Below are 21,869 nucleotides of genomic sequence, written 5' to 3'. Positions count from 1 at the left end.
GTCAATGTGTAATTTCTCCAGTTCTGATCATTGTTTAGGTTGTTGGTAGCTTGGTCCAATGTCAAAACACAGTGAAATCTCTTTATGGCTTTAAACGCGTTTTCTCCTCGAGAGAAACATGATTTCACTAAAAACGATATAGTTCAAACATGCCTGTTGTAACTGTCTGCAAACACTCAGAGCCTTAAAGTAGGGTTTTCACCAATGTGTTTTTTGGTGAGAAACCTTCTATTTCAAAGGTTCTGTGCTTTTTCAGACATGTTCAGTATGTATTTTTTGTGTTTCTGATGAAATCCCTCCTTTTAATGCATTTTCTCACTGAAAATGAGTCTCTCACCATGGGAAAATGGCTTTCTTGAAAAAGCATATTGTGGTCGAGAAATGGTGTTTTAAACAATAAAAACGACTCCCGGCCTTATTTAGTTCACATTTTTACTTTTGGTAACCTAGCCCGTATTCATAACGCGCTAAACCTTTTTATCGCGTTAAACGCCTTTTCTCGACAACAAAAGCACAATTTCATCAAAAACAAACAAAACAAGAAAAATTAATCTATTCAACAAGTCTGCAACACATCCTTAAGAGTTACATGATTTCACCCAATGTCAATGTGTAATTTCTCCAGTTCTGATCATTGTTTAGGTTGTTGGTAGCTTGGTCCAATGCCAAAACACAGTGAATCTTTTTATGGCTTTAAACGCGTTTTCTCCTCGAGAGAAACATGTTTTCACTAAAAACGTTATAGTTTAAACATGCCTGTTGTACATGTCTGCAAACACTCAGAGCCTTAAAGTAGGGTTTTCACCAATGTGTTTTTTGGTGAGAAACCTTCTATTTCAAAGGTTCTGTGCGTTTTCAGACATGTTCAGTATGTATTTTTTGTGTTTTCTGATGAAATCCCTCCTTTTAATGCATTTTCTCACAGAAAATGAGTCTCTCACCATGGGAAAATGGCTTTTTTGAAAACGCATATTCTGGTCGAGAAATGGTGTTTTAAACAATAAAACGACTCCCGGCCTTATTTAGTTCACATTTTTACTTTTGGTAACCTAGCCCGTATTCATAACGCACTAAACCTTTTTATCGCGTTAAACGCCTTTTCTCGACAACAAAAGCACAATTTCATCAAAAACAAACAAAACAAGAAAAATGAATCTATTCAACAAGTCTGCAACACATCCTTAAGAGTTACATGATTTCACCCAATGTCAATGTGTAATTTCTCCAGTTCTGATCATTGTTTAGGTTGTTGGTAGCTTGGTCCAATGCCAAAACACAGTGAAATCTTTTTATGGCTTTAAACGCGTTTTCTCCTCGAGAGAAACATGATTTCACTAAAAACGTTATAGTTTAAACACGCCTGTTGTACATGTCTGCAAACACTCTCAGAGCCTTAAAGTAGGGTTTTCACCAATGTGTTTTTTGGTGAAAAACCTTCTATTTCAAAGGTTCTGTGCGTTTTCAGACACGTACAATATGTATTTTTTGTGTTTCTGATGAAATCCCTCCTTTTAATGCATTTTCTCACTGAAAATGAGTCTCTCACCATGGGAAAATGGCTTTCTTGAAAAAGCATATTATGGTCGAGAAATGGTGTTTTAAACAATAAAAACGACTCCCGGCCTTATTTAGTTCACATTTTTACTTTTGGTAACCTAGCCCGTATTCATAACGCACTAAACCTTTTTATCGCGTTAAACGCCTTTTCTCGACAAGAAAAGCACAATTTCATCAAAAACAAACAAAACAAGAAAAATGAATCTATTCAACAAGTCTGCAACACATCCTTAAGAGTTACATGATTTCACCCAATGTCAATGTGTAATTTCTCCAGTTCTGATCATTGTTTAGGTTGTTGGTAGCTTGGTCCAATGCCAAAACACAGTGAAATCTTTTTATGGCTTTAAACGCGTTTTCTCCTCGAGAGAAACATGTTTTCACTAAAAACGTTATAGTTTAAACATGCCTGTTGTACATGTCTGCAAACACTCAGAGCCTTAAAGTAGGGTTTTCACCAATGTGTTTTTTGGTGAAAAACCTTCTATTTCAAAGGTTCTGTGCGTTTTCAGACATGTTCAGTATGTATTTTTTGTGTTTCTGATGAAATCCCTCCTTTTAATGCATTTTCTCACAGAAAATTAGTCTCTTGCCATGGCAAAATGGCTTTCTTGAAAAAGCATATTGTGGTCGAGAAATGGTGTTTTAAACAATAAAAACGACTCCCGGCCTTATTTAGTTCACATTTTTACTTTTGGTAACCTAGCCCGTATTCATAACGCACTAAACCTTTTTATCGCGTTAAACGACTTTTCTCGACAACAAAAGCACAATTTCATCAAAAACAAACAACACAAGAAAAATGAATCTATTCAACAAGTCTGCAACACATCCTTAAGAGTTACATGATTTCACCCAATGTCAATGTGTAATTTCTCCAGTTCTGATCATTGTTTAGGTTGTTGGTAGCTTGGTCCAATGCCAAAACACAGTGAAATCTCTTTATGGCTTTAAACGCGTTTTCTCCTCGAGAAAAACATGATTTCACTAAAAACGATATAGTTCAAACATGCCTGTTGTAACTGTCTGCAAACACTCAGAGCCTTAAAGTAGGGTTTTCACCAATGTGTTTTTTGGTGAGAAACCTTCTATTTCAAAGGTTCTGTGCGTTTTCAGACATGTTCAGTATGTATTTTTTGTGTTTCTGATGAAATCCCTCCTTTTAATGCATTTTCTCACTGAAAATGAGTCTCTCACCATGGGAAAATGGCTTTCTTGAAAAAGCATATTGTGGTCGAGAAATGGTGTTTTAAACAATAAAAACGACTCCCGGCCTTATTTAGTTCACATTTTTACTTTTGGTAACCTAGCCCGTATTCATAACGCACTAAACCTTTTTATCGCGTTAAACGACTTTTCTCGACAACAAAAGCACAATTTCATCAAAAACAAACAAAACAAGAAAAATGAATCTATTCAACAAGTCTGCAACACATCCTTAAGAGTTACATGATTTCACCCAATGTCAATGTGTAATTTCTCCATTTCTGATCATTGTTTAGGTTGTTGGTAGCTTGGTCCAATGCCAAAACACAGTGAAATCTTTTTATGGCTTTAAACGCGTTTTCTCCTCGAGAGAAACATGTTTTCACTAAAAACGTTATCGTTTAAACATGCCTGTTGTACATGTCTGCAAACACTCAGAGCCTTAAAGTAGGGTTTTCACCAATGTGTTTTTTGGTGAGAAACCTTCTATTTCAAAGGTTCTGTGCGTTTTCAGACATGTTCAGTATGTATTTTTTGTGTTTTCTGATGAAATCCCTCCTTTTAATGCATTTTCTCACAGAAAATGAGTCTCTCACCATGGGAAAATGGCTTTCTTGAAAAAGCATATTGTGGTCGAGAAATGTTGTTTTAAACAATAAAAACGACTCCCGGCCTTATTTAGTTCACATTTTTACTTTTGGTAACCTAGCCCGTATTCATAACGCACTAAACCTTTTTATCGCGTTAAACGCCTTTTCTCGACAACAAAAGCACAATTTCATCAAAAACAAACAAAACAAGAAAAATGAATCTATTCAACAAGTCTGCAACACATCCTTAAGAGTTACATGATTTCACCCAATGTCAATGTGTAATTTCTCCAGTTCTGATCATTGTTTAGGTTGTTGGTAGCTTGGTCCAATGCCAAAACACAGTGAAATCTTTTTATGGCTTTAAACGCGTTTTCTCCTCGAGAGAAACATGTTTTCACTAAAAACGTTATAGTTTAAACATGCCTGTTGTACATGTCTGCAAACACTCAGAGCCTTAAAGTAGGGTTTTCACCAATGTGTTTTTTGGTGAGAAACCTTCTATTTCAAAGGTTCTGTGCGTTTTCAGACATGTTCAGTATGTATTTTTTGTGTTTTCTGATGAAATCCCTCCTTTTAATGCATTTTCTCACAGAAAATGAGTCTCTCACCATGGGAAAATGGCTTTTTTGAAAACGCATATTCTGGTCGAGAAATGGTGTTTTAAACAATAAAACGACTCCCGGCCTTATTTAGTTCACATTTTTACTTTTGGTAACCTAGCCCGTATTCATAACGCACTAAACCTTTTTATCGCGTTAAACGCCTTTTCTCGACAACAAAAGCACAATTTCATCAAAAACAAACAAAACAAGAAAAATGAATCTATTCAACAAGTCTGCAACACATCCTTAAGAGTTACATGATTTCACCCAATGTCAATGTGTAATTTCTCCAGTTCTGATCATTGTTTAGGTTGTTGGTAGCTTGGTCCAATGCCAAAACACAGTGAAATCTCTTTATGGCTTTAAACGCGTTTTCTCCTCGAGAGAAACATGATTTCACTAAAAACGATATAGTTCAAACATGCCTGTTGTAACTGTCTGCAAACACTCAGAGCCTTAAAGTAGGGTTTTCACCAATGTGTTTTTTGGTGAGAAACCTTCTATTTCAAAGGTTCTGTGCGTTTTCTGACATGTTCAGTATGTATTTTTTGTGTTTCTGATGAAATCCCTCCTTTTAATGCATTTTCTCACTGAAAATGAGTCTCTCACCATGGGAAAATGGCTTTCTTGAAAAAGCATATTGTGGTCGAGAAATGGTGTTTTAAACAATAAAAACGACTCCCGGCCTTATTTAGTTCACATTTTTACTTTTGGTAACCTAGCCCGTATTCATAACGCACTAAACCTTTTTATCGCGTTAAACGCCTTTTCTCGACAACAAAAGCACAATTTCATCAAAAACAAACAAAACAAGAAAAATGAATCTATTCAACAAGTCTGCAACACATCCTTAAGAGTTACATGATTTCACCCAATGTCAATGTGTAATTTCTCCAGTTCTGATCATTGTTTAGGTTGTTGGTAGCTTGGTCCAATGCCAAAACACAGTGAAATCTTTTTATGGCTTTAAACGCGTTTTCTCCTTGAGAGAAACATGATTTCACTAAAAACGTTATAGTTTAAACACGCCTGTTGTACATGTCTGCAAACACTCTCAGAGCCTTAAAGTAGGGTTTTCACCAATGTGTTTTTTGGTGAAAAACCTTCTATTTCAAGGTTCTGTGCGTTTTCAGACACGTACAATATGTATTTTTTGTGTTTCTGATGAAATCCCTCCTTTTAATGCATTTTCTCACTGAAAATGAGTCTCTCACCATGGGAAAATGGCTTTCTTGAAAAAGCACATTGTGGTCGAGAAATGGTGTTTTAAACAATAAAAACGACTCCCGGCCTTATTTAGTTCACATTTTTACTTTTGGTAACCTAGCCCGTATTCATAACGCACTAAACCTTTTTATCGCGTTAAACGCCTTTTCTCGACAAGAAAAGCACAATTTCATCAAAAACAAACAAAACAAGAAAAATGAATCTATTCAACAAGTCTGCAACACATCCTTAAGAGTTACATGATTTCACCCAATGTCAATGTGTAATTTCTCCAGTTCTGATCATTGTTTAGGTTGTTGGTAGCTTGGTCCAATGCCAAAACACAGTGAAATCTTTTTATGGCTTTAAACGCGTTTTCTCCTCGAGAGAAACATGTTTTCACTAAAAACGTTATAGTTTAAACATGCCTGTTGTACATGTCTGCAAACACTCAGAGCCTTAAAGTAGGGTTTTCACCAATGTGTTTTTTGGTGAGAAACCTTCTATTTCAAAGGTTCTGTGCGTTTTCAGACATGTTCAGTATGTATTTTTTGTGTTTCTGATGAAATCCCTCCTTTTAATGCATTTTCTCACAGAAAATTAGTCTCTTGCCATGGCAAAATGGCTTTCTTGAAAAAGCATATTGTGGTCGAGAAATGGTGTTTTAAACAATAAAAACGACTCCCGGCCTTATTTAGTTCACATTTTTACTTTTGGTAACCTAGCCCGTATTCATAACGCACTAAACCTTTTTATCGCGTTAAACGCCTTTTCTCGACAACAAAAGCACAATTTCATCAAAAACAAACAAAACAAGAAAAATGAATCTATTCAACAAGTCTGCAACACATCCTTAAGAGTTACATGATTTCACCCAATGTCAATGTGTAATTTCTCCAGTTCTGATCATTGTTTAGGTTGTTGGTAGCTTGGTCCAATGCCAAAACACAGTGAAATCTTTTTATGGCTTTAAACGCGTTTTCTCCTCGAGAGAAAAATGTTTTCACTAAAAACGATATAGTTCAAACATGCCTGTTGTAACTGTCTGCAAACACTCAGAGCCTTAAAGTAGGGTTTTCACCAATGTGTTTTTTGGTGAGAAACCTTCTATTTCAAAGGTTCTGTGCGTTTTCAGACATGTTCAGTATGTATTTTTTGTGTTTCTGATGAAATCCCTCCTTTTAATGCATTTTCTCACTGAAAATGAGTCTCTCACCATGGGAAAATGGCTTTCTTGAAAAAGCATATTGTGGTCGAGAAATGGTGTTTTAAACAATAAAAACGACTCCCGGCCTTATTTAGTTCACATTTTTACTTTTGGTAACCTAGCCCGTATTCATAACGCACTAAACCTTTTTATCGCGTTAAACGCCTTTTCTCGACAACAAAAGCACAATTTCAGCAAAAACAAACAAAACAAGAAAAATGAATCTATTCAACAAGTCTGCAACACATCCTTAAGAGTTACATGATTTCACCCAATGTCAATGTGTAATTTCTCCAGTTCTGATCATTGTTTAGGTTGTTGGTAGCTTGGTCCAATGCCAAAACACAGTGAAATCTTTTTATGGCTTTAAACGCGTTTTCTCCTCGAGAGAAACATGTTTTCACTAAAAACGTTATAGTTTAAACATGCCTGTTGTACATGTCTGCAAACACTCAGAGCCTTAAAGTAGGGTTTTCACCAATGTGTTTTTTGGTGAGAAACCTTCTATTTCAAAGGTTCTGTGCGTTTTCAGACATGTTCAGTATGTATTTTTTGTGTTTTCTGATGAAATCCCTCCTTTTAATGCATTTTCTCACAGAAAATGAGTCTCTCACCATGGGAAAATGGCTTTTTTGAAAACGCATATTCTGGTCGAGAAATGGTGTTTTAAACAATAAAACGACTCCCGGCCTTATTTAGTTCACATTTTTACTTTTGGTAACCTAGCCCGTATTCATAACGCACTAAACCTTTTTATCGCGTTAAACGCCTTTTCTCGACAACAAAAGCACAATTTCATCAAAAACAAACAAAACAAGAAAAATGAATCTATTCAACAAGTCTGCAACACATCCTTAAGAGTTACATGATTTCACCCAATGTCAATGTGTAATTTCTCCAGTTCTGATCATTGTTTAGGTTGTTGGTAGCTTGGTCCAATGCCAAAACACAGTGAAATCTCTTTATGGCTTTAAACGCGTTTTCTCCTCGAGAGAAACATGATTTCACTAAAAACGATATAGTTCAAACATGCCTGTTGTAACTGTCTGCAAACACTCAGAGCCTTAAAGTAGGGTTTTCACCAATGTGTTTTTTGGTGAGAAACCTTCTATTTCAAAGGTTCTGTGCGTTTTCTGACATGTTCAGTATGTATTTTTTGTGTTTCTGATGAAATCCCTCCTTTTAATGCATTTTCTCACTGAAAATGAGTCTCTCACCATGGGAAAATGGCTTTCTTGAAAAAGCATATTGTGGTCGAGAAATGGTGTTTTAAACAATAAAAACGACTCCCGGCCTTATTTAGTTCACATTTTTACTTTTGGTAACCTAGCCCGTATTCATAACGCACTAAACCTTTTTATCGCGTTAAACGCCTTTTCTCGACAACAAAAGCACAATTTCATCAAAAACAAACAAAACAAGAAAAATGAATCTATTCAACAAGTCTGCAACACATCCTTAAGAGTTACATGATTTCACCCAATGTCAATGTGTAATTTCTCCAGTTCTGATCATTGTTTAGGTTGTTGGTAGCTTGGTCCAATGCCAAAACACAGTGAAATCTTTTTATGGCTTTAAACGCGTTTTCTCCTCGAGAGAAACATGATTTCACTAAAAACGTTATAGTTTAAACACGCCTGTTGTACATGTCTGCAAACACTCTCAGAGCCTTAAAGTAGGGTTTTCACCAATGTGTTTTTTGGTGAAAAACCTTCTATTTCAAGGTTCTGTGCGTTTTCAGACACGTACAATATGTATTTTTTGTGTTTCTGATGAAATCCCTCCTTTTAATGCATTTTCTCACTGAAAATGAGTCTCTCACCATGGGAAAATGGCTTTCTTGAAAAAGCATATTGTGGTCGAGAAATGGTGTTTTAAACAATAAAAACGACTCCCGGCCTTATTTAGTTCACATTTTTACTTTTGGTAACCTAGCCCGTATTCATAACGCACTAAACCTTTTTATCGCGTTAAACGCCTTTTCTCGACAAGAAAAGCACAATTTCATCAAAAACAAACAAAACAAGAAAAATGAATCTATTCAACAAGTCTGCAACACATCCTTAAGAGTTACATGATTTCACCCAATGTCAATGTGTAATTTCTCCAGTTCTGATCATTGTTTAGGTTGTTGGTAGCTTGGTCCAATGCCAAAACACAGTGAAATCTTTTTATGGCTTTAAACGCGTTTTCTCCTCGAGAGAAACATGTTTTCACTAAAAACGTTATAGTTTAAACATGCCTGTTGTACATGTCTGCAAACACTCAGAGCCTTAAAGTAGGGTTTTCACCAATGTGTTTTTTGGTGAGAAACCTTCTATTTCAAAGGTTCTGTGCGTTTTCAGACATGTTCAGTATGTATTTTTTGTGTTTCTGATGAAATCCCTCCTTTTAATGCATTTTCTCACAGAAAATTAGTCTCTTGCCATGGCAAAATGGCTTTCTTGAAAAAGCATATTGTGGTCGAGAAATGGTGTTTTAAACAATAAAAACGACTCCCGGCCTTATTTAGTTCACATTTTTACTTTTGGTAACCTAGCCCGTATTCATAACGCACTAAACCTTTTTATCGCGTTAAACGCCTTTTCTCGACAAGAAAAGCACAATTTCATCAAAAACAAACAAAACAAGAAAAATGAATCTATTCAACAAGTCTGCAACACATCCTTAAGAGTTACATGATTTCACCCAATGTCAATGTGTAATTTCTCCAGTTCTGATCATTGTTTAGGTTGTTGGTAGCTTGGTCCAATGCCAAAACACAGTGAAATCTTTTTATGGCTTTAAACGCGTTTTCTCCTCGAGAGAAACATGTTTTCACTAAAAACGTTATAGTTTAAACATGCCTGTTGTACATGTCTGCATACACTCAGAGCCTTAAAGTAGGGTTTTCACCAATGTGTTTTTTGGTGAGAAACCTTCTATTTCAAAGGTTCTGTGCGTTTTCAGACATGTTCAGTATGTATTTTTTGTGTTTCTGATGAAATCCCTCCTTTTAATGCATTTTCTCACAGAAAATTAGTCTCTTGCCATTGCAAAATGGCTTTCTTGAAAAAGCATATTGTGGTCGAGAAATGGTGTTTTAAACAATAAAAACGACTGCCGGCCTTATTTAGTTCACATTTTTACTTTTGGTAACCTAGCCCGTATTCATAACGCACTAAACCTTTTTATCGCGTTAAACGCCTTTTCTCGACAACAAAAGCACAATTTCATCAAAAACAAACAAAACAAGAAAAAAAGAATCTATTCAACAAGTCTGCAACACATCCTTAAGAGTTACATGATTTCACCCAATGTCAATGTGTAATTTCTCCAGTTCTGATCATTGTTTAGGTTGTTGGTAGCTTGGTCCAATGCCAAAACACAGTGAAATCTTTTTTATGGCTTTAAACGCGTTTTCTCCTCGAGAGAAACATGATTTCACTAAAAACGTTATAGTTTAAACATGCCTGTTGTACATGTCTGCAAACACTCAGAGCCTTAAAGTAGGGTTTTCACCAATGTGTTTTTTGGTGAGAAACCTTCTATTTCAAAGGTTCTGTGCGTTTTCAGACATGTTCAGTATGTATTTTTTGTGTTTTCTGATGAAATCCCTCCTTTTAATGCATTTTCTCACAGAAAATGAGTCTCTCACCATGGGAAAATGGCTTTTTTGAAAACGCATATTCTGGTCGAGAAATGGTGTTTTAAACAATAAAACAACTCCCGGCCTTATTTAGTTCACATTTTTACTTTTGGTAACCTAGCCCGTATTCATAACGCACTAAACCTTTTTATCGCGTTAAACGCCTTTTCTCGACAACAAAAGCACAATTTCATCAAAAACAAACAAAACAAGAAAAAAGAATCTATTCAACAAGTCTGCAACACATCCTTAAGAGTTACATGATTTCACCCAATGTCAATGTGTAATTTCTCCAGTTCTGATCATTGTTTAGGTTGTTGGTAGCTTGGTCCAATGCCAAAACACAGTGAAATCTTTTTATGGCTTTAAACGCGTTTTCTCCTCGAGAGAAACATGATTTCACTAAAAACGTTATAGTTTAAACACGCCTGTTGTACATGTCTGCAAACACTCTCAGAGCCTTAAAGTAGGGTCTTCACCAATGTGTTTTTTGGTGAGAAACCTTCTATTTCAAGGTTCTGTGCGTTTTCAGACACGTACAATATGTATTTTTTGTGTTTCTGATGAAATCCCTCCTTTTAATGCATTTTCTCACAGAAAATGAGTCTCTCACCATGGGAAAATGGCTTTTTTGAAAACGCATATTCTGGTCGAGAAATGGTGTTTTAAACAATAAAAACGTCTCCCGGCCTTATTTAGTTCACATTTTAACTTTTGTTAACCTAGCCCGTATTCATAACGCACTAAACCTTTTTATCGCGTTAAACGCCTTTTCTCGACAACAAAAGCACAATTTCATCAAAAACAAACAAAACAAGAAAAATGAATATATTCAACAAGTCTGCAACACATCCTTAAGAGTTACATGATTTCACCCAATATCAATGTGTAATTTCTCCAGTTCTGATCATTGTTTAGGTTGTTGGTAGCTTGGTCCAATGCCAAAACACAGAGAAATCTTTTTATGGCTTTAAACGCGTTTTCTCCTCGAGAGAAACATGATTTCACTAAAAACGATATAGTTCAAACATGCCTGTTGTAACTGTCTGCAAACACTCAGAGCCTTAAAGTAGGGTTTTCACCAATGTGTTTTTTGGTGAGAAACCTTCTATTTCAAAGGTTCTGTGCGTTTTCAGACATGTTCAGTATGAATTTTTTGTGTTTCTGATGAAATCCCTCCTTTTAATGCATTTTCTCACTGAAAATGAGTCTCTCACCATGGGAAAATGGCTTTTTTGAAAACGCATATTCTGGTCGAGAAATGGTGTTTTAAACAATAAAACGACTCCCGGCCTTATTTAGTTCACATTTTTACTTTTGGTAACCTAGCCCGTATTCATAACGCACTAAACCTTTTTATCGCGTTAAACGCCTTTTCTCGACAACAAAAGCACAATTTCATCAAAAACAAACAAAACAAGAAAAATGAATCTATTCAACAAGTCTGCAACACATCCTTAAGAGTTACATGATTTCACCCAATGTCAATGTGTAATTTCTCCAGTTCTGATCATTGTTTAGGTTGTTGGTAGCTTGGTCCAATGCCAAAACACAGTGAAATCTTTTTATGGCTTTAAACGCGTTTTCTCCTCGAGAGAAACATGATTTCACTAAAAACGTTATAGTTTAAACACGCCTGTTGTACATGTCTGCAAACACTCTCAGAGCCTTAAAGTAGGGTCTTCACCAATGTGTTTTTTGGTGAGAAACCTTCTATTTCAAGGTTCTGTGCGTTTTCAGACACGTACAATATGTATTTTTTGTGTTTCTGATGAAATCCCTCCTTTTAATGCATTTTCTCACAGAAAATGAGTCTCTCACAATGGGAAAATGGCTTTTTTGAAAACGCATATTCTGGTCGAGAAATGGTGTTTTAAACAATAAAAACGTCTCCCGGCCTTATTTAGTTCACATTTTAACTTTTGTTAACCTAGCCCGTATTCATAACGCACTAAACCTTTTTATCGCGTTAAACGCCTTTTCTCGACAACAAAAGCACAATTTCATCAAAATCAAACAAAACAAGAAAAATGAATATATTCAACAAGTCTGCAACACATCCTTAAGAGTTACATGATTTCACCCAATGTCAATGTGTAATTTCTCCAGTTCTGATCATTGTTTAGGTTGTTGGTAGCTTGGTCCAATGCCAAAACACAGAGAAATCTTTTTATGGCTTTAAACGTGTTTTCTCCTCGAGAGAAACATGATTTCACTAAAAACGATATAGTTCAAACATGCCTGTTGTAACTGTCTGCAAACACTCAGAGCCTTAAAGTAGGGTTTTCACCAATGTGTTTTTTGGTGAGAAACCTTCTATTTCAAGGTTCTGTGCGTTTTCAGACATGTTCAGTATGTATTTTTTGTGTTTCTGATGAAATCCCTCCTTTTAATGCATTTTCTCACAGAAAATGAGTCTCTCACCATGGGAAAATGGCTTTTTTGAAAACGCATATTCTGGTCGAGAAATGGTGTTTTAAACAATAAAAACGTCTCCCGGCCTTATTTAGTTCACATTTTAACTTTTGTTAACCTAGCCCGTATTCATAACGCACTAAACCTTTTTATCGCGTTAAACGCCTTTCTCGACAAGAAAAGCACAATTTCATCAAAAACAAACAAAACAAGAAAAATGAATCTATTCAACAAGTCTGCAACACATCCTTAAGAGTTACATGATTTCACCCAATGTCAATGTGTAATTTCTCCAGTTCTGATCATTGTTTAGGTTGTTGGTAGCTTGGTCCAATGTCAAAACACAGTGAAATCTCTTTATGGCTTTAAACGCGTTTTCTCCTCGAGAGAAACATGATTTCACTAAAAACGATATAGTTCAAACATGCCTGTTGTAACTGTCTGCAAACACTCAGAGCCTTAAAGTAGGGTTTTCACCAATGTGTTTTTTGGTGAGAAACCTTCTATTTCAAAGGTTCTGTGCTTTTTCAGACATGTTCAGTATGTATTTTTTGTGTTTCTGATGAAATCCCTCCTTTTAATGCATTTTCTCACTGAAAATGAGTCTCTCACCATGGGAAAATGGCTTTTTTGAAAACGCATATTCTGGTCGAGAAATGGTGTTTTAAACAATAAAACGACTCCCGGCCTTATTTAGTTCACATTTTTACTTTTGGTAACCTAGCCCGTATTCATAACGCACTAAACCTTTTTATCGCGTTAAACGCCTTTTCTCGACAACAAAAGCACAATTTCATCAAAAACAAACAAAACAAGAAAAATGAATCTATTCAACAAGTCTGCAACACATCCTTAAGAGTTACATGATTTCACCCAATGTCAATGTGTAATTTCTCCAGTTCTGATCATTGTTTAGGTTGTTGGTAGCTTGGTCCAATGCCAAAACACAGTGAAATCTCTTTATGGCTTTAAACGCGTTTTCTCCTCGAGAGAAACATGATTTCACTAAAAACGATATAGTTCAAACATGCCTGTTGTAACTGTCTGCAAACACTCAGAGCCTTAAAGTAGGGTTTTCACCAATGTGTTTTTTGGTGAGAAACCTTCTATTTCAAAGGTTCTGTGCGTTTTCTGACATGTTCAGTATGTATTTTTTGTGTTTCTGATGAAATCCCTCCTTTTAATGCATTTTCTCACTGAAAATGAGTCTCTCACCATGGGAAAATGGCTTTCTTGAAAAAGCATATTGTGGTCGAGAAATGGTGTTTTAAACAATAAAAACGACTCCCGGCCTTATTTAGTTCACATTTTTACTTTTGGTAACCTAGCCCGTATTCATAACGCACTAAACCTTTTTATCGCGTTAAACGCCTTTTCTCGACAACAAAAGCACAATTTCATCAAAAACAAACAAAACAAGAAAAATGAATCTATTCAACAAGTCTGCAACACATCCGTAAGAGTTACATGATTTCACCCAATGTCAATGTGTAATTTCTCCAGTTCTGATCATTGTTTAGGTTGTTGGTAGCTTGGTCCAATGCCAAAACACAGTGAAATCTTTTTATGGCTTTAAACGCGTTTTCTCCTCGAGAGAAACATGATTTCACTAAAAACGTTATAGTTTAAACACGCCTGTTGTACATGTCTGCAAACACTCTCAGAGCCTTAAAGTAGGGTTTTCACCAATGTGTTTTTTGGTGAAAAACCTTCTATTTCAAGGTTCTGTGCGTTTTCAGACACGTACAATATGTATTTTTTGTGTTTCTGATGAAATCCCTCCTTTTAATGCATTTTCTCACTGAAAATGAGTCTCTCACCATGGGAAAATGGCTTTCTTGAAAAAGCATATTGTGGTCGAGAAATGGTGTTTTAAACAATAAAAACGACTCCCGGCCTTATTTAGTTCACATTTTTACTTTTGGTAACCTAGCCCGTATTCATAACGCACTAAACCTTTTTATCGCGTTAAACGCCTTTTCTCGACAAGAAAAGCACAATTTCATCAAAAACAAACAAAACAAGAAAAATGAATCTATTCAACAAGTCTGCAACACATCCTTAAGAGTTACATGATTTCACCCAATGTCAATGTGTAATTTCTCCAGTTCTGATCATTGTTTAGGTTGTTGGTAGCTTGGTCCAATGCCAAAACACAGTGAAATCTTTTTATGGCTTTAAACGCGTTTTCTCCTCGAGAGAAACATGTTTTCACTAAAAACGTTATAGTTTAAACATGCCTGTTGTACATGTCTGCAAACACTCAGAGCCTTAAAGTAGGGTTTTCACCAATGTGTTTTTTGGTGAGAAACCTTCTATTTCAAAGGTTCTGTGCGTTTTCAGACATGTTCAGTATGTATTTTTTGTGTTTCTGATGAAATCCCTCCTTTTAATGCATTTTCTCACAGAAAATTAGTCTCTTGCCATGGCAAAATGGCTTTCTTGAAAAAGCATATTGTGGTCGAGAAATGGTGTTTTAAACAATAAAAACGACTCCCGGCCTTATTTAGTTCACATTTTTACTTTTGGTAACCTAGCCCGTATTCATAACGCACTAAACCTTTTTATCGCGTTAAACGCCTTTTCTCGACAACAAAAGCACAATTTCATCAAAAACAAACAAAACAAGAAAAATGAATCTATTCAACAAGTCTGCAACACATCCTTAAGAGTTACATGATTTCACCCAATGTCAATGTGTAATTTCTCCAGTTCTGATCATTGTTTAGGTTGTTGGTAGCTTGGTCCAATGCCAAAACACAGTGAAATCTTTTTATGGCTTTAAACGCGTTTTCTCCTCGAGAGAAACATGTTTTCACTAAAAACGTTATAGTTTAAACATGCCTGTTGTACATGTCTGCATACACTCAGAGCCTTAAAGTAGGGTTTTCACCAATGTGTTTTTTGGTGAGAAACCTTCTATTTCAAAGGTTCTGTGCGTTTTCAGACATGTTCAGTATGTATTTTTTGTGTTTCTGATGAAATCCCTCCTTTTAATGCATTTTCTCACAGAAAATTAGTCTCTTGCCATTGCAAAATGGCTTTCTTGAAAAAGCATATTGTGGTCGAGAAATGGTGTTTTAAACAATAAAAACGACTGCCGGCCTTATTTAGTTCACATTTTTACTTTTGGTAACCTAGCCCGTATTCATAACGCACTAAACCTTTTTATCGCGTTAAACGCCTTTTCTCGACAACAAAAGCACAATTTCATCAAAAACAAACAAAACAAGAAAAAAAGAATCTATTCAACAAGTCTGCAACACATCCTTAAGAGTTACATGATTTCACCCAATGTCAATGTGTAATTTCTCCAGTTCTGATCATTGTTTAGGTTGTTGGTAGCTTGGTCCAATGCCAAAACACAGTGAAATCTTTTTTATGGCTTTAAACGCGTTTTCTCCTCGAGAGAAACATGTTTTCACTAAAAACGTTATAGTTTAAACATGCCTGTTGTACATGTCTGCAAACACTCAGAGCCTTAAAGTAGGGTTTTCACCAATGTGTTTTTTGGTGAGAAACCTTCTATTTCAAAGGTTCTGTGCGTTTTCAGACATGTTCAGTATGAATTTTTTGTGTTTCTGATGAAATCCCTCCTTTTAATGCATTTTCTCACTGAAAATGAGTCTCTCACCATGGGAAAATGGCTTTTTTGAAAACGCATATTCTGGTCGAGAAATGGTGTTTTAAACAATAAAACGACTCCCGGCCTTATTTAGTTCACATTTTTACTTTTGGTAACCTAGCCCGTATTCATAACGCACTAAACCTTTTTATCGCGTTAAACGCCTTTTCTCGACAACAAAAGCACAATTTCATCAAAAACAAACAAAACAAGAAAAATGAATCTATTCAACAAGTCTGCAACACATCCTTAAGAGTTACATGATTTCACCCAATGTCAATGTGTAATTTCTCCAGTTCTGATCATTGTTTAGGTTGTTGGTAGCTTGGTCCAATGCCAAAACACAGTGAAATCTTTTTATGGCTTTAAACGCGTTTTCTCCTCGAGAGAAACATGATTTCACTAAAAACGTTATAGTTTAAACACGCCTGTTGTACATGTCTGCAAACACTCTCAGAGCCTTAAAGTAGGGTCTTCACCAATGTGTTTTTTGGTGAGAAACCTTCTATTTCAAGGTTCTGTGCGTTTTCAGACACGTACAATATGTATTTTTTGTGTTTCTGATGAAATCCCTCCTTTTAATGCATTTTCTCACAGAAAATGAGTCTCTCACAATGGGAAAATGGCTTTTTTGAAAACGCATATTCTGGTCGAGAAATGGTGTTTTAAACAATAAAAACGTCTCCCGGCCTTATTTAGTTCACATTTTAACTTTTGTTAACCTAGCCCGTATTCATAACGCACTAAACCTTTTTATCGCGTTAAACGCCTTTTCTCGACAACAAAAGCACAATTTCATCAAAAACAAACAAAACAAGAAAAATGAATATATTCAACAAGTCTGCAACACATCCTTAAGAGTTACATGATTTCACCCAATGTCAATGTGTAATTTCTCCAGTTCTGATCATTGTTTAGGTTGTTGGTAGCTTGGTCCAATGCCAAAACACAGAGAAATCTTTTTATGGCTTTAAACGTGTTTTCTCCTCGAGAGAAACATGATTTCACTAAAAACGATATAGTTCAAACATGCCTGTTGTAACTGTCTGCAAACACTCAGAGCCTTAAAGTAGGGTTTTCACCAATGTGTTTTTTGGTGAGAAACCTTCTATTTCAAGGTTCTGTGCGTTTTCAGACATGTTCAGTATGTATTTTTTGTGTTTCTGATGAAATCCCTCCTTTTAATGCATTTTCTCACAGAAAATGAGTCTCTCACCATGGGAAAATGGCTTTTTTGAAAACGCATATTCTGGTCGAGAAATGGTGTTTTAAACAATAAAAACGTCTCCCGGCCTTATTTAGTTCACATTTTAACTTTTGTTAACCTAGCCCGTATTCATAACGCACTAAACCTTTTTATCGCGTTAAACGCCTTTCTCGACAAGAAAAGCACAATTTCATCAAAAACAAACAAAACAAGAAAAATGAATCTATTCAACAAGTCTGCAACACATCCTTAAGAGTTACATGATTTCACCCAATGTCAATGTGTAATTTCTCCAGTTCTGATCATTGTTTAGGTTGTTGGTAGCTTGGTCCAATGTCAAAACACAGTGAAATCTCTTTATGGCTTTAAACGCGTTTTCTCCTCGAGAGAAACATGATTTCACTAAAAACGATATAGTTCAAACATGCCTGTTGTAACTGTCTGCAAACACTCAGAGCCTTAAAGTAGGGTTTTCACCAATGTGTTTTTTGGTGAGAAACCTTCTATTTCAAAGGTTCTGTGCTTTTTCAGACATGTTCAGTATGTATTTTTTGTGTTTCTGATGAAATCCCTCCTTTTAATGCATTTTCTCACTGAAAATGAGTCTCTCACCATGGGAAAATGGCTTTCTTGAAAAAGCATATTGTGGTCGAGAAATGGTGTTTTAAACAATAAAAACGACTCCCGGCCTTATTTAGTTCACATTTTTACTTTTGGTAACCTAGCCCGTATTCATAACGCACTAAACCTTTTTATCGCGTTAAACGCCTTTTCTCGACAACAAAAGCACAATTTCATCAAAAACAAACAAAACAAGAAAAATTAATCTATTCAACAAGTCTGCAACACATCCTTAAGAGTTACATGATTTCACCCAATGTCAATGTGTAATTTCTCCAGTTCTGATCATTGTTTAGGTTGTTGGTAGCTTGGTCCAATGCCAAAACACAGTGAATCTTTTTATGGCTTTAAACGCGTTTTCTCCTCGAGAGAAACATGTTTTCACTAAAAACGTTATAGTTTAAACATGCCTGTTGTACATGTCTGCAAACACTCAGAGCCTTAAAGTAGGGTTTTCACCAATGTGTTTTTTGGTGAGAAACCTTCTATTTCAAAGGTTCTGTGCGTTTTCAGACATGTTCAGTATGTATTTTTTGTGTTTTCTGATGAAATCCCTCCTTTTAATGCATTTTCTCACAGAAAATGAGTCTCTCACCATGGGAAAATGGCTTTTTTGAAAACGCATATTCTGGTCGAGAAATGGTGTTTTAAACAATAAAACGACTCCCGGCCTTATTTAGTTCACATTTTTACTTTTGGTAACCTAGCCCGTATTCATAACGCACTAAACCTTTTTATCGCGTTAAACGCCTTTTCTCGACAACGAAAGCACAATTTCATCAAAAACAAACAAAACAAGAAAAATGAATCTATTCAACAAGTCTGCAACACATCCTTAAGAGTTACATGATTTCACCCAATGTCAATGTGTAATTTCTCCAGTTCTGATCATTGTTTAGGTTGTTGGTAGCTTGGTCCAATGCCAAAACACAGTGAAATCTTTTTATGGCTTTAAACGCGTTTTCTCCTCGAGAGAAACATGATTTCACTAAAAACGTTATAGTTTAAACACGCCTGTTGTACATGTCTGCAAACACTCTCAGAGCCTTAAAGTAGGGTTTTCACCAATGTGTTTTTTGGTGAAAAACCTTCTATTTCAAAGGTTCTGTGCGTTTTCAGACACGTACAATATGTATTTTTTGTGTTTCTGATGAAATCCCTCCTTTTAATGCATTTTCTCACTGAAAATGAGTCTCTCACCATGGGAAAATGGCTTTCTTGAAAAAGCATATTATGGTCGAGAAATGGTGTTTTAAACAATAAAAACGACTCCCGGCCTTATTTAGTTCACATTTTTACTTTTGGTAACCTAGCCCGTATTCATAACGCACTAAACCTTTTTATCGCGTTAAACGCCTTTTCTCGACAAGAAAAGCACAATTTCATCAAAAACAAACAAAACAAGAAAAATGAATCTATTCAACAAGTCTGCAACACATCCTTAAGAGTTACATGATTTCACCCAATGTCAATGTGTAATTTCTCCAGTTCTGATCATTGTTTAGGTTGTTGGTAGCTTGGTCCAATGCCAAAACACAGTGAAATCTTTTTATGGCTTTAAACGCGTTTTCTCCTCGAGAGAAACATGTTTTCACTAAAAACGTTATAGTTTAAACATGCCTGTTGTACATGTCTGCAAACACTCAGAGCCTTAAAGTAGGGTTTTCACCAATGTGTTTTTTGGTGAAAAACCTTCTATTTCAAAGGTTCTGTGCGTTTTCAGACATGTTCAGTATGTATTTTTTGTGTTTCTGATGAAATCCCTCCTTTTAATGCATTTTCTCACAGAAAATTAGTCTCTTGCCATGGCAAAATGGCTTTCTTGAAAAAGCATATTGTGGTCGAGAAATGGTGTTTTAAACAATAAAAACGACTCCCGGCCTTATTTAGTTCACATTTTTACTTTTGGTAACCTAGCCCGTATTCATAACGCACTAAACCTTTTTATCGCGTTAAACGACTTTTCTCGACAACAAAAGCACAATTTCATCAAAAACAAACAACACAAGAAAAATGAATCTATTCAACAAGTCTGCAACACATCCTTAAGAGTTACATGATTTCACCCAATGTCAATGTGTAATTTCTCCAGTTCTGATCATTGTTTAGGTTGTTGGTAGCTTGGTCCAATGCCAAAACACAGTGAAATCTCTTTATGGCTTTAAACGCGTTTTCTCCTCGAGAAAAACATGATTTCACTAAAAACGATATAGTTCAAACATGCCTGTTGTAACTGTCTGCAAACACTCAGAGCCTTAAAGTAGGGTTTTCACCAATGTGTTTTTTGGTGAGAAACCTTCTATTTCAAAGGTTCTGTGCGTTTTCAGACATGTTCAGTATGAATTTTTTGTGTTTCTGATGAAATCCCTCCTTTTAATGCATTTTCTCACTGAAAATGAGTCTCTCACCATGGGAAAATGGCTTTTTTGAAAACGCATATTCTGGTCGAGAAATGGTGTTTTAAACAATAAAACGACTCCCGGCCTTATTTAGTTCACATTTTTACTTTTGGTAACCTAGCCCGTATTCATAACGCACTAAACCTTTTTATCGCGTTAAACGCCTTTTCTCGACAACAAAAGCACAATTTCATCAAAAACAAACAAAACAAGAAAAATGAATCTATTCAACAAGTCTGCAACACATCCTTAAGAGTTACATGATTTCACCCAATGTCAATGTGTAATTTCTCCAGTTCTGATCATTGTTTAGGTTGTTGGTAGCTTGGTCCAATGCCAAAACACAGTGAAATCTTTTTATGGCTTTAAACGCGTTTTCTCCTCGAGAGAAACATGATTTCACTAAAAACGTTATAGTTTAAACACGCCTGTTGTACATGTCTGCAAACACTCTCAGAGCCTTAAAGTAGGGTCTTCACCAATGTGTTTTTTGGTGAGAAACCTTCTATTTCAAGGTTCTGTGCGTTTTCAGACACGTACAATATGTATTTTTTGTGTTTCTGATGAAATCCCTCCTTTTAATGCATTTTCTCACAGAAAATGAGTCTCTCACAATGGGAAAATGGCTTTTTTGAAAACGCATATTCTGGTCGAGAAATGGTGTTTTAAACAATAAAAACGTCTCCCGGCCTTATTTAGTTCACATTTTAACTTTTGTTAACCTAGCCCGTATTCATAACGCACTAAACCTTTTTATCGCGTTAAACGCCTTTTCTCGACAACAAAAGCACAATTTCATCAAAAACAAACAAAACAAGAAAAATGAATATATTCAACAAGTCTGCAACACATCCTTAAGAGTTACATGATTTCACCCAATGTCAATGTGTAATTTCTCCAGTTCTGATCATTGTTTAGGTTGTTGGTAGCTTGGTCCAATGCCAAAACACAGAGAAATCTTTTTATGGCTTTAAACGTGTTTTCTCCTCGAGAGAAACATGATTTCACTAAAAACGATATAGTTCAAACATGCCTGTTGTAACTGTCTGCAAACACTCAGAGCCTTAAAGTAGGGTTTTCACCAATGTGTTTTTTGGTGAGAAACCTTCTATTTCAAGGTTCTGTGCGTTTTCAGACATGTTCAGTATGTATTTTTTGTGTTTCTGATGAAATCCCTCCTTTTAATGCATTTTCTCACAGAAAATGAGTCTCTCACCATGGGAAAATGGCTTTTTTGAAAACGCATATTCTGGTCGAGAAATGGTGTTTTAAACAATAAAAACGTCTCCCGGCCTTATTTAGTTCACATTTTAACTTTTGTTAACCTAGCCCGTATTCATAACGCACTAAACCTTTTTATCGCGTTGAACGCCTTTCTCGACAAGAAAAGCACAATTTCATCAAAAACAAACAAAACAAGAAAAATGAATCTATTCAACAAGTCTGCAACACATCCTTAAGAGTTACATGATTTCACCCAATGTCAATGTGTAATTTCTCCAGTTCTGATCATTGTTTAGGTTGTTGGTAGCTTGGTCCAATGTCAAAACACAGTGAAATCTCTTTATGGCTTTAAACGCGTTTTCTCCTCGAGAGAAACATG

The sequence above is a fragment of the Lampris incognitus genome, chromosome 3 (assembly GCF_029633865.1).
Source record: "Lampris incognitus isolate fLamInc1 chromosome 3, fLamInc1.hap2, whole genome shotgun sequence".
NCBI lineage: Eukaryota > Metazoa > Chordata > Actinopteri > Lampriformes > Lampridae > Lampris > Lampris incognitus.
This window is presented reverse-complemented; position numbering follows the sequence as displayed.